The sequence below is a fragment of the Lepus europaeus genome, chromosome 14 (assembly GCF_033115175.1).
Source record: "Lepus europaeus isolate LE1 chromosome 14, mLepTim1.pri, whole genome shotgun sequence".
NCBI lineage: Eukaryota > Metazoa > Chordata > Mammalia > Lagomorpha > Leporidae > Lepus > Lepus europaeus.
In genome coordinates, this window is record NC_084840.1 from 62,517,793 (window position 1) to 62,532,443 (window position 14,651).

The 14,651-nt window shown below is 42.0% G+C and overlaps 1 non-coding gene across 1 annotated transcript; it reads left to right on the top strand.

The window, feature by feature from the left end:
* The first annotated feature begins 9,923 nt into the window (after positions 1-9,923).
* Positions 9,924-10,087, top strand: LOC133774059 (U1 spliceosomal RNA). Its single transcript, XR_009868036.1, has one exon. It is a non-coding gene; the product is annotated as a U1 spliceosomal RNA (small nuclear RNA).
* The last annotated feature ends 4,564 nt before the right edge of the window (positions 10,088-14,651 follow it).

Consider the following 14,651-nt stretch of genomic DNA (forward strand, 5'->3'; position numbering starts at 1 on the left):
CTCCGCTTCCTCCCCATTGAGGGCAAAGAGCACAGCCCTCCCTAACATGGGTACATCATGGTAAATGAAGTAAAATTATGTTTGTTTTGGTGCAAAAACAAATTGAAATCCATGCACAGGAGGGAGTCTTCAGCAAGCCTATAAAAATGTATATTATGAAAAAATTATGCGTGGATTTAGAAAAAATTTGCACCAAGATAAACTTATCCTTTAATTTCATTTTTCCACAAACTTTTAAAAGTATTCTCACACTTACAATCCCTTCATAAATCTATCTATAATTTTCTGCACTCTTTTATATTCTTAAGGTGGATTAGAACATGAGAGTTAGAGACTAGCTTTTAAACAATTTTCTTCCATAATAATGACCTACCCTAAATTTCATAGTCTTTAATCTTGGGATTTCAGTTGAAATTTCACTTTTAAGTTTATTCTTAAATTTGTTTGAGAAGCAAAGAGACAGAAACAGACAGACAGAATTCCCATCTTCTGGTTTCACTCCCAGAATCCCCACAACGGTTAGTTTGGGTTGGGGCCAGAGCCAGAAGCAGAGAAAGCAAGTCAGGTCTCCCATTGGGTGGCAGGAAGCCAGTTACTTTAGTTATTATTGCTGTCTCCCAGGGTCTAGACTGGTGGGAAGTTGGAGTATTTAGGAATCAGATTTGGGAATGGTATCCAGGCACTCAGATGTGGGATACAGGCATCTTAATTAAGCTAAATACTCACTCCCTGAAACTTCAATTTTAAATTCCTATTGAAAAGCATATTCTTGCTGTGGCATAAATATTTTCTGTTTCTTATTTAGGTGAGTGTTCATATGCATAAAACAATTATCAACCATTATCAAATAAAATATATTTGGGTTAACAGGTGTTCAAGGCACAAAATTAATTAAAATAATATTTTCTCTACATTTGTTTGTATTTCTGTTTGAGAAATATGTGCCAACAAATTGCCTTTATATACACTATTACCTACGTTAGTGGTATTATGTATTTTTAGGAACTCTTGTCCTTGTTTAATTCCCTCAATTTTTTTCCCTTAAAAATTTAACATTGAACACTATAAAGTTTTATTCTGAGGATCCTATCATATAGATGCCGCAAAATCAAACATTAAAGAATAGAATTACAGTTTGTACAAGAGCTGGTTGCTTGAACAAAGGATATGTTGAGGCATGAATCACAAATCCGATGAATTTATTTGTATAAACAATTCAAGGCTCACATGATTCCCATGACTGTCTTCCTTTGTTCTGAATCAAGATACTAAAACTTCATTGAAAGACTGGATTTTGATGTCTAATTTAAACTCCTTAACTTTTTCTGGCTCCATTCAAATTGCTCACATTATGAACTGCACCTACGAGGTTCAGAGAATCACAATTACTAAACACATGTCACGCTTCCCTACTTTCAGTCTCTTTCCATCGCTCGTATTTTGGAAAATTATTTCCTTATAAGCCATTTCTTCCAAATCTCTGAGAAAGTCATCCAGTTACAGGACGTGCAGAACTCTTACTCATGGGCAGAAGCTTTTGAGGTAATCCATTAGGGGGAGTGTGTGAAGAGTGAAGAAAAAAGCAATCTCCAACTTGTGTTACTCTTTAGTGATGAAGTGCCATAATCTATTTGTTCTCAAATGTCCAGTCAGGGCTTCATAAAACTTATCTGCATATTTACCTAGACCCATTGTCTTCCCTGACAAAATGTTTTAAATCTCTGATTGATAGATCACAGGGCACACAGTTTAATGTGAACTTCATCTTAGGTCCGTGCAGTACAGGGGTGTAAACACAGGTGTGAGTACAACATGGAGCCTACTTGCAAGATGCCCCATGTGTATCAGAAAACAACATAAATAAGCAACTGTAATGCAAATAAGTGCTGCAATAGAAACATGAATGAAGGGATAAGAGAACACACCACACGCAACAATTAACAGTGGGAGGGGAGGAAATGAGTCAGGTCATCCTAAAGAGAAGTTAATGACATTTGAGCTGAGAGTTAAAGAGGTCAGAAGTTGATCCTTCGGGGCAGGGGCGGGGCTGGGAGGGGGAAGGAGAGGACATTCCAGGCAAGGAAAAGAACACCAAAAAAGGGAAGAGAGTGACACAGGAACTCCAAGGTAGAAGATAAGCTCAAGGAAGGTTTTAGTGGCATTTGAGCTGGACTTGAAGAATGATTGGGAGGGGAAAGAAGACTATGTGAATGCAAGAGCAGCAGAGAGAGAGAGAAACAGAGACTCTCCAGCTCAATTTATGAGGCACGATGCCATGGTCAGATGGTGGGCAGAAGGCTGGTGAAAGGTGAAGAATGAAATACAGAGCCCAGAATTCCCCCTTTCTAGCACTGGGAGGAGGCATGGAGTATGTGAGTGTGCTCTGTGGTGGTTATTGCTTATTTTGGAAAAGGGAGTTGTTAAGAGGCAAGATTATGAAGGGACAAGAGACAATGAGCCATTCTGGCTACAATGAAGAAGCTGAGCTAACTTGTTAAAATGGAACTACACCTGTGAGACTTCCAGTTCCCTACAGCACTGCACACAGTAGCTAACATGACTGAGTGCTCACTCTTTACATACTAAACCCTCTCCCCAGCATTAACTGATTTAGGGTCAGAGGCATTCAGAGATCTGGAAATCTGGAGGCCTGACAACAAGACTTGCTCGAAGAACAGGTCTGCTTTGGAGCATGGTGTCCATGGCTTGGAGCTGCAATGTGATATGGAGCCCGGGTGGGGGAAGTTGGGGTGTCAGCCAGTGGTGCAGCAGGTTAGGCCATCGCTTGTAATGCTGGCATCCCAAACACAGTGCCCATTTGAGGCCGGGTTACTCTGGTTTCCATCCAGCTTCCTGCTAATGTACTTGGTAAAGCAGCGTTAGATGACCCAAATGCTTTAGCTCCTGCCACTCACTTGGGAGACCCAGATGAGTTCTACAGTCCTGGCTTCAGCTTGGCCCAGCACTGGCTGTTGCAACCATTTGGGGAGCAAACCAGCAGATGAAAGATCTATCTGTCTCTCTCTGTATCACCCTGCCTTTCAAATAAATAAATAAATCTTTCTTTAAAAAAAAAAAAAAAAGGAGTGAGCCTGAGAAAGCACTCACTTCAGAGAGCAGAAAGAGGTGGTAAAAATAGTCAAATGAGTAAGAAGAGAACAGGAGTTATGAAAGCCAAGCTAGAGGAGAATCTCAAAAGGGGGGGGGGGCAATATTGAGCAGTGTGCATCGTACGCAGAAGTCAAATAAAAGATAAAATCTGATAAATGCTTACTGAATTTTACAATTTGTTCCCGTGGCTGCAGTGGTTTCATGGTTTAATGGAGTTAGAAGCTTCACTGAACTGAGTTAAAGAGAAAATGGCAAATTGAAGAAGAGGGGATAGTGGAGAGATGGCAGGAAGAACTCATATTTATCAGAACTTTCTAGGAGCCAAGCTCTGGACTGGTACCAGAAATGAAGCAGGACACTACAGAGGGTCAGTGACCTTCAGTGGTTCAACTTCCCGTTAACTTGGGATGATACAAAAGCAGCATGCATTCAGCAGAAGCCCTGCTTGCAGTTTTGAACTTGGATCTCTGCCCAGGCTAGCAAGATGTGGTACGATCCTGTCCCACAATGCTGAGTAGTGGCAGTGAACACAGCTCCCAGTCAGCCACGTGATCATCAGGTGAAACAAGTGATGCTCTACAGGGTCCCCTGTCACTAAGCTATAATGTTTGGTAGGTTGGATGTATTAAATGCATTTTCAACTTAGGGTATTCTCAACTTAACAACAAGTTTATGAGAACATAACTGCATCATACATTGTATTAAAAATACACTGTATTTTTAAGTAGTCGCCGTTGTTCTCTGGTTTCTGATTTCCCGTAGCCCTTCTCAGCCATTCAGTGAACTAGAAGATCCTCCAGGAAGGGATGACTGCAGAGAGGTGGAAAAAAGGGGCCCTTTCCTAGCCTTTTGGTTTCAAAAGCCCAGCCTGCAGCGGGGAATAGAAATTTACGTTAGGGCTCCAACCTGCACGTTAGGGAGAGCAAGTAGTTTTGTAAGAACAAGGTTTCATGTACAATGTACACTGCAACATCAGAAAGGATCCTCAGGCTAGTAGGATGAAGAGACTGCAGGAGTAAACAGGAGGGGTTTCAGGGGAAGATTCAGTTCCATGCCCTGCCCGTGTGGCCAGCAGGAGTGAGAAAAACGGGCCAACAACATGACAGGCTCCAGAATTCCAAAAGAAGGACACTGTGTTTCCTTTCCTTGTGAGAGCCTGGCTGCAGTGTAGGACAAGATACAGACTTGTCCTCATAGTTAATGAAAGTATGCAGGCTCCACCTAGTCTCCTGGAGCCCAGTGTGCCCTGGGAAGCAACCCAGTGATTCCTTTGTGACCAGAATTTCTGAGTTTACTCAGGGCTTTAGGCAGGCTCATGAGATTCCCATGCTCTACCGTGGCACAGGCTTAGCATTGCAATTCCTGCAGAGCAGCAAATGGAAATGAAGAGACTGAGGGACAGCTCAGCAGTGTGACTTTCAAGAACCAAAAACCGAGGGCCACTGAGATGACTGACATCTCACAGAGTGCCAGTGTTTGTGCTTACTTTGGCAGCACATATACTAAAATTGGAACGAGAGTGCCAGTGTTCAAGGATAACCAGGACCAGTAGCTCGCTCTAGTCAGATGAATTGCCACGCTATAAGCCATTCACCCGACCATTTCTCTCCCAAACTTCATCACAACCTCAAGCAGAAAGGGTGTTTCAACCACCCTGCGAACTGGAGGTTCAAAATAAAAATGAAGTTGAGTTCCAGAACTACAGCTACATTTCCAGCACTCTTGAGTTGGGAAATTAAATTCAAGCCCACTGAATCTATTCTATGATATGATATTTCATCCTCATTGCAACTTCATAAAATAGAAATTAGCACTCCCGGATTACAGATGATGAAAGAGGTTCAAAGAAGTTAAGAAATTTTCCACAGACTAGAAACTCATGAGGACTTACACCAGGATCTGCCTCACACCACCGGGGCTGGTCTTCCCACTAGATCACTTTGCTCTTCCAGGTTTCTTGCTGTAAAACACAAAAAGGGGTCTGATTTTTATTCTGTGGTAGCCCAACTCAATTCTTGTTTTCATCTAGGCCTCCCATGTGGATAGCAAGGACCCAAGCCCTTGAGCTGTCACCTACTGCCTCCCAGGATATGTTTTAGCAAGAAGCTGGTCAGGAGTGGCGTAGCGCATCCCCCTTCCTGCCCTCTTACATCCATGTGGATTAAAGTACCACTTCTGGCCTCTCCCCTCCCTACTCCCTCTTCCAGAGATTTACCTGATAGAGGAGTAACTGGGTCCTTAGCCCATTCTGCAGTCCCTCCTTGTGGAGGACAAGTTGGGCCAATTGCTTCTCCCATACTCAAAGAAGACAGCCCTGTGGGAGTGATGTGATTTTCTGATTCTATGGCAAGGATCAACAAGCTCACTTGTCTACAGGCCTTATGCACATATCTCCAAAGCAGCTTTTACTAATCTAGAGCTGATTTAGCTTCCAGTGCCCATCTTTTTTTTTTTTTTTTAAATTTATTGGAAAGGCAGAGTTACATAGAGACAGAGTGAGATACATACATAGAGAGGTCTTCCATTTTCTCCCCAAATGACCACAACAGCCAACACTAGGCCAAGCCAAAACCAGGAGCCAGGAGTTTCTTTTGAGTGGGTGGAGAGGCTTAAGCACTTGGACTGTCCTCTGCTGCTTTTCCTAGGCTGTTAGCAGATAGATGGATTGGAAGTGGAGCATCCAGGACTCGAATCAGCACCCACATGGGGTGCCGGTGCTGCAGGAGGCAGTTTAACCCGCTACACCGCGACGCTGGGTTCCACAACTGGGTTCCATATTCACAGGGGCAGAGGGGGCAGTGATTGTGCTTTACCATGTAGCAGTTTTGGAAAGGAAAGGAGCACGATTTAGTGTTTGGGTGAAAAATGACAAAAAGAAACAAGGAATATGAAAAATAAGCATGATGTCAAGTATAAGATAAAGAATGTAATAGTTCCAACATTTAGAAAATGTCCATCAACTCTAGTCCCATAGGCAAAGCCACTCCTGCCTGAGCAGTGAATCAGGGGTGGACTCTACCCGGACACCCAGTCATTAGTTTTGTCATTGTTCCTTTATTCTCCAAATTTTGGGCTTAATTCAAAGGATTCATGAAGAAACAAGGGTATTGGCTCTGTTACAAAGAAGAACTGTATCAGCTTTTTTTTTTTTTTTTTTTGCTAAAATCAGTTTTACCATTAACTTAATTACATTTTATTACCAAAAGATAAGTATGCTAAATGAATCCACATATCAAAACATCTATTATAGGTTTGCAGAAGGGATGGTAAAGATGACACTATTTTTATGAATGCCTATTTTTAAATTATTTTAATTTGACCTCATTTTACCCCAGATTACCCTTGGAGATAATTTTTCAGGCTTAGTCCTAAATTCAGGATAGCTATGAAATTTTTCCATAGCAAGAAGTTAAATAAGATTTGAGTTGTTTACAGGATAAACAAGATTCAGAAAAATCTACATTCTGCACCACTCCAGGGCTTTATGTTGCCACCTTTCACAGATTTCACATTTAATATGATTCTACTTCTGGCATTAATTTTTGCTACTCTGTAAACTAATCAGAAGTAAGAAGATTCCAAGAATTAAAAAACATATACAACTGTGCATCACTGTAGGATGGGGACATGTTCTGATCGATATGTGGTTCCATGATTTTATCCTTGTTTGAGCATCATAAAGTGTACTTACACCAACAAAGCCAGCTATGATGTCGCCAGATGATGTCATCTTATCAGAACACAGCCATATTTGCTGTCCACCACTGGCCAAAACATTGCTACATGGAGCATGACTGTGTTCAGCATTTGTTTGGCTCAATGTGAGAATTTCCAAGGTACCATTAAGTACTGACAAAATGAATTCAGACAACATTTGTTGCTTACCAGTCCTTGCTCATCAAAAATGCCATTATCAGTTCCCTCTAAACCATGCAGCTTTCATACATAAATGGAAGTTATGCAATTGTAATTTTTCACCTTTTTTAGTTCAGAGGATGGGGTGCAGGAAGCGGGAGACACAGAAGCGTTCACCTTCTCCATCCTACTGTAATATTCCCTGGCACGTCTGAGAGGAAGGGTGACTAAGGTAGCAGGATGGCTGTGCTCTCAAAGGTGATGATGAGTTTGTGCAGAGCTATTGACACTCATACCTGGGCCTCTCGTGATCAATGATACTCAATTTGGAGACGGCTGACTGGGGTTAATGGTGCAATCTGTGGCTTTGGAACAGAGTTCTTCTCTATGTGAAACTAATTGGCCCATATGGGGATTAAACTGGTAACAGTGTCCTCATTTGTCAACTCATCTACTCAGCGTTTGACTCTGGTTGTGTCGGAGGACTGCCCCGGATTCAATCAATGTATTTTCAAATCATAATGTCATAACTTCAGAAAGAAGGAGAGATGAGATTTTAAACATACAAGTTATCCATCAACTCAAATCCCTGTGAGAAAAACATCATTATAAATTAAATAATAATTATTCTATCGCTAATTATTCTTAAACTGATGTCCCCATGCCGTGAGAAACAACGGGAGGCAAATGTGTTTCCCATTAAGTACTTTATTCCACTGTGAACTCCAGAATTATTTCCAGAATTGTCAGGGCATGTCTGCAGGCCTCCACGCCTCACTGCCCAATCCCTGCTCACAGGGCTGCCACCCCACCCACGGGCAGCTCTTTCCCAGAAGATCAGATTTAAAACTGGGACCAGAACTTCTGTCTCTGACTTGATCTTTCTGTGTTTCAATGTTCACCAGAAGCCTCTGGTGTCCTTAGATTCTGTTTGCTGGACCCAGACCATAGATACTTACAAATTACTGGTCAATTGGCATATATGTGTATTTCATGGACTTTTTCAGAAATATCCTCTTTTGCACAGTAATTTTTTTTTCTTTGACAGGCAGAGTGGACAGTGAGAGAGAGAGACAGAGAGAAAGGTCTTCCTTTTCCGTTGGTTCACCCCCCAATGGCCGCTGCGGCAAGCACACTGCGGCCAGCGCACCGCGCTGATCCGAAGCCAGGAGCCAGGTGCTTCTCCTGGTCTCCCATGTGGGTGCAGGGCCCACTGCACTCCCAGGCCACAGCAGAGAGCTGGCCTGAAAGAGGGGCAACCGGGACAAAATCTGGCTCCCCAACCAGGGCTAGAACCCGGTGTGCCGGCACCGCAGGCAGAGGATTAGCCTATTGAGCCATGGTGCCGGCCTTGCACAGTATTTTTAAAATCCATTTACAATCACATAATTAATGTCCTGACCTTGAAGAGAAAAAAAAGCACGATTTGACACAAAACAGAGTCCCTTCCTTTAATTCAGACTTAAAGGACATATCCCAATAATATAATGTAGTCTAATTCAAAACTTCTTTCTAAATAACTCACATTTTTCTCTCTGTTTTCTTCATGACTAACCTGAGGTCTTCCTCCATTCAAGTGATTCCTAATACCTGACTAATGCATGTAAAAACAAAGCTCAACTTGTCAGTCCAGTGTGCTGCGGTAGAGCCGACAGGACAGTGAAAGTGGAAAGGTTGGAGGGGACAGCTAACGATGGGCCAAGGTGTCATAATGACCACACTTGCATCCAATAGAAAAACATTTTCTTTGCCTACACTTCTAGTTAGAAACTCTTTTCCTTCCAAAAAGGTTTTTAAAATAGGTGTCTGTCAGCAGTTACAGAAATCAGGGGCATTCCCCTCAAATACAGGTGTGGATCGGTCAGGGTGAGGGATGTTAGAAGAGCATCCGCAGAACCTTGACCAAGAGAGGAAAATGACTCGGACTGGAGTCTATGAAAGGGCTTTATTTTAGCTCTACTGGGTTAAGGCTTTCCACCAACTCCTTAGTGAAGCAAAATTGAGATTTAACATTAAAACTCTAACATCTGCTTAAGTTAACAGAGTCTTTTGTTGTCTTCATAAAATCTGATTTAAAAAGACTGCCTTAGACAAATAGCTATATGGAATATACGCTTCCTTTTGAGGACAATCAAAGTTCTAATTCTAAGGGGAGCAAAATGAGCTCAACTGCCATGGTAGTTAATTTTGTATGTCAGCTTGACTCAATTACAGTATGCCCTTATAGCTGGTTATACATTATTTTTGAGAGTGCCAGTGAGGGAGTTTCTGGAAGAGATTAACATGGCAATCGGTAGACAGAGTAAAGCAATTGATTCTCCCCAAAGTGAGTATCACCCTGTATGTTGAAGGTCTGAATAAAATAAAAAAGGTGAAGGAATGGAGGATTTTCTCATTCTCTGCCTGATTGCCTGATGTAGAATAACCCTTTGTGTTGCTGTTTCTCAGGCCTTTACCCGAGGACTGGAACACACACGCCATGGGCTATCATCTCTCAGAACTTCAAACTATACCTCTTCCTTCCTGGGTGTTCAGTTTGCAGATGAAAAATAAATCATAAGATGTCTCACCCTCCATAATTACATGAACCAATCCTTTAGAAAAGAAAGCTTTATTGAGGGTGGCACTGTGGTGTAGTGGGTAAAGCCACTGTCTGCAGTGCTGGCATCCCATATGGGTGCTCATTCAAGTCTCAGCTGCTCCACTTCTGATCCAGCTCTCTGCTATGTCCTGGAAAAGCAGTAGAAGATGGCCAAGTCCTTGGGCCCCTGCACCCGCGTGGGAAGACCTGGAGGAAGCTCCTGGTTCCTGGCTTCAGATCGGCACGCTCCAGCTGTTGTGGCCATCTGGGGAGTATACCAGCAGATGGGAGACCTCTCTCTTTCTGCCTCTCCTTCCCTCTCTGTGAAACTCTGATTCTAAAATAAATAAATAAATCTTTAAAAATAAATAAAAGGATACTTACCTGGCAGGGGAGATACCATGATCAAGAAGGTGGTTTTCCCAGGGCGAGGCTCATCCATTGCACTCTGGATGTGCTGACCTCTGCGATTTCCCCAAATGTGGGAAACTCGACTGCATAATTTGTGGTAGTGGGGGACTGCGTTCACGCTCTCCCGTGAAAGAAAAATAAATAAATAAACAAATAAGTGGAAAGAAAGCTTTACTGAGTTGGAATGTGCAAGGTATTATATTTGCATGAGAAAACGAGAGAATGAGAGAGAGAGAGAAGACAGGACTAACATGTATGATAAGAAAAACACATAATTATTTGGTTCAATGTGGACATTTTAGTTTATTTTTTAAATTGCAAAATAGAATATTGTGCAAAAGTACATAAAATATACATATATGTCAAGTGACCAATAGTTTTTAAGCAAACACCTATGTAACCACCATCTGGGTCCAGCAAACAGAATCTAAGCAGTATCTTGGAATCCAATGTGTTCTCCTCCCTGAAAACTGCTCTTCCCTCAAGAGTAATCAAACAACAGGATTTCATTTTTTTCCTCTGTGTAGTATTCCACGGTGTACATATCCCATAATTTCTTTATCCAGCCTTCAATTAACAGACATTTGTGTTGATTATATATTTAGCTATTGTAACTTGAGCTGTGATAAACATGGAGGTATACACAACTCTTTCATATGCTGATTTCATTTTCCTTGGGTAAATTCCCAGGAGTGGGATGGCCAGGTCATATGTTAGGTCTATATTCAGATATCTGAGGTATCTCCACACTGTCTACCAGTTTACATGCTCACCAACAGTGTATTAGGGTACATTTTCCCCCACATCCCTGCCAGCATTTGTTGTTTGTTGATCTCTGTATGAAAGACACTCTAACAGGGGTGAGGTGAAACCTCATTGTGGTTTTGATTTGCATTTCCCTGATGGCTAGTCATCCTGAGCATTTTTCATGTGTCTGTAGGTCATTTGGATTTCCTCTTTTGACAAATGTCTGTTTAAGTCCTTTGCCCATTTCTTGACTGGGTTGTTTGTTTTGTTGTTGTTGAGTTTCTTGAGCTCTTTATAGATTCTGGTTATTAATCCCTTATTAGTTGCATAGTTTGCAAATAATTTCTCCTGTTCTGTTGGTTTCCTCTTCACTTTGCTGAGTGCTTCTTTTGCATGCAGAAGCTTCTCAATTTGATGTAACCCATTTGTCAATCAATACCCTCTCAGGGGCCAGTGCTGTAGCATAGTAGGTTGGGCCCACTTGCAGCACTGGCATCCCTGGCTGCTCCACTTCTGACCCAGCTCCCTATTAATGGCCTGGAAAAGTAGTGGAGGATGGCCCAAGTGTTTGGGCCCTTGCACCCATGTGGGAAACCCAGAAGAGGCTCCTGGCTTCTTGCTTTGGCCTGGCCCAGACTCGGCCATTGTGGCCATTTGGGAAGTGAACTAGCAGATGGAAAATCTCTCTCTTTCTCTCTCTCTTTCTCTCTGTAACTCTTTCACATAAATAAAATACATCTTTAGAAAAAAAAGCTGCGTGTGAGTGTGTGTTTGTAAAGAGAAAAAGAGACATAGAGCCTTATAGAAACATATACAGACACAAAAACAAATGAATATGTATATACAGTGCATTCTCTATCTGTGGGTGCCACATCTGTGGGTTCAACCAACTACAGACTGAAAATATGTGAGAAAAAAGAAAGAGTTGTCTCTATACTGGACTTGAACAGACTTTTTTCCCTGTAATTAATCTAGAGATTAAGTATACTTAAAGTATATCGAATGATGTACACGGGTTGTATGAAATACTAAGGGACTTGAGCATATGTGAATTTGAGTACCAGTGGACAACTTGAAACCAATCCCTCTTGGATACTGAGGGATTAGACAAGAAAAGTTTAAAGTAAAAGGACAAGAGAGGATGTTCATGGAGCTTTTAAAAGAAAGTTGATATGGACACCTATACAAACAGAGAGATATATGCATACATTACACTTTTATACAGATGTCCTTTGGTATCCACAGAGGATTGGTTTCAGTGTCCCTGCCACACATACATTGATTGATACCAAAATCCATGAATGCTCAAGATCCTTAGATAAAATATCCTAGAATTTGCATACAATCTACTCACATCCTCCCACATAGTTCAAATAATCTCTAGATTATTTTTTAATACCTAATCCAATTCTGATATATTATTTCTTTTGCATGGATCCAGCGTAGAATTTGATACAGCAAATTCAAGTTTCACTTTTGGAGAAGTTCTGGAATTTCCCCCTAATGTTCTGATACGCAGTTGGTTGAATCTGTGGCTGCAGAACCCCCAGAATTGAAGGCTGACTGTACTTTCATATAGTTTTTTGGAAGTGAACTCTGACAAATTGTGTCTTTTAATAAAGGATTTTGTTCATTTATATTTAGTATAACAACTGACAAAACAGAGTTTTTAAAAAGTCTATTATTCTATTTGATGGCTCCTATTTTCCTGTTCTGGGCTTCTTTTTTCTCTTCTTTTAACAGATAGGGCCCTGATTTCCACCTTTACTCTCTATAGCTTAACAAGATGTTCATTTGGAAGATGTTCAGTAGAAGGACATTAGCTCTAGCAAATACTACCAAGGGAGGTTGATGGGGTGGGGAGCATTTTGGATTATTTTCTTGACCATTAGATTCCTAATTAAGTTATAGATTCTAATTTGTATCCCCTGCTCTCTACCAGCTCCCTCATATACATTTACAATTGCACAGGAAGGAGTCCTACTGGAGTCTAGCTCGTCAAGTAAGTCTCTCTCTGGGATGATGAGAAATGGGGCCTATGTGGTAATTCCTGCTGCCTCTGCCTTCAAGATTCTCTGATTAACCTGACTTTACCCCTATGTCCTGTAATGCTTGTGGTATATGTGCATGCACCTTAGCCCAGCACCTTCCTTATCTTCTTTTATTTTAAAGGTTCATTTATTTGAAAGGCACAGATGAGGTGGGGGAGAGAATCTTCCATCCACTGGTTCACTCCCCAAATGACCGCAACAGCCATATCAGGGCCAGGCTGAAGCCAGGAGCCAGGAACTCCACCTTGTTCTCCCATATCAGTGGCAGGGTCCCCAAGAACTTTGGCCATCATTTGCTGGCTTCCCAGGTAGACTGGAAGCAGTACAGGATGTCAGCATCACAAGTAGCTACTTATTCCACTGCACCACAACACTAGCTCCTCTTATCTTCTTTTTGTCCGATTACTTTTTTATTATCATCTTTGTGTCCTCTGCTGATTTGACAATTACTTTCTGTCTCTCATTGTAGTGATTAGTTTAGAAATTATGACATACAGGCCGGCGCCGTGGCTCAACAGGCTAATCCTCCGCCTTGCGGCGCCGGCACACCGGGTTCTAGTCCCGGTCGGGGCACCGATCCTGTCCCGGTTGCCCCTCTTCCAGGCCAGCTCTCTGCTGTGGCCAGGGAGTGCAGTGGAGGATGGCCCAAGTCTTTGGGTCCTGCACCCCATGGGAGACCAGGAGAAGCACCTGGCTCCTGCCATCGGAACAGCGCGGTGCGCCGGCCGCAGCGCACTACCGCGGCGGCCATTAGAGGGTGAACCAACGGCAAAGGAAGACCTTTCTCTCTGTCTCTCTCTCTCTCTCACTGTCCACTCTGCCTGTCAAAAATAAAAAAAAAAAAAAAGAAAGAAATTATGACATACAGAATTAAAATTTCAAAGCCTTAAGTTCATTACCTTCAGCCTCCTGGAGTGATGGAAGGGACAAAAACAAACAAATGATGCTCAAACTCCATCCCTCACACCTACCAAATTAATATATTTTTGCAGTAGTTTCTCCTAATTAAATCTTTTAAAAAGCCCCACAAGACATCATTACTGTTTGTACAGTGATTGCTTTATTTATCCAAATATTTACATTTTCTTTGCTCTCCATTCCTTTAAAGAGCATCTTTTATCATGCTTCCAGAAGTACACCCTTTAGCTGGGTGCTTCTTAAGCTCTCTGTGATGAAAGACCTGTTCTCCTCCTTCTTTTAATCATCATAGACTAATGTTTGTCAAAAATACAGTAACATGAATTGCTAGAAAAAATGAAATGCAAAACCGAAAGGCATACAAAATACAACCCCACATGCTTCTGTTGTCTTCAATAGATGTGACAGCACTCTGTCAAAGAGCTATAAAATTACCTGAATGCTTATGCCAGTCCCTGGACTTGGTTCGTCTGGACTGGTAGTAAATTCTCACAGCCAGGCATTTGTCTGTGGTCCTCACTTTGAGTACCATTGCTAACCGCTTCACATAGTGACAACCTACTTGCTAGTAATGTCCTCTTCTGATTTTTTTTTTTGAAAAATTTATTTATTTATTTATTTGAAAGAGAGAGAGAGAGAGAGAGAGAGAGAGAATCTTGCATCCCTTGGTTGACTCTTCAAGTGCCCACAACATGCCCACAACAATCAAGGCTGGGCCAGGCCAAAGCCAAAAGCCAGGAACTCCATCCAGTTCTCCCACGTGGGTGGCAGGGGCCCATACACTTGGGCCATCTTCTGCTGCCTTCCCAGGTGTACCAGCAAGAAGCTGGATCAGAAGAGGAGCAACCAGGATACAAACCAGCACTCCAATATGGGATGCAGCATTGCAAGCAGTGGCTTAAACTGCTGTGCCATAATGCTGATCCTGTCTCTTAACTTTTATGTGTCTGAAATAATTTTTTTCAAATAACTCTTTT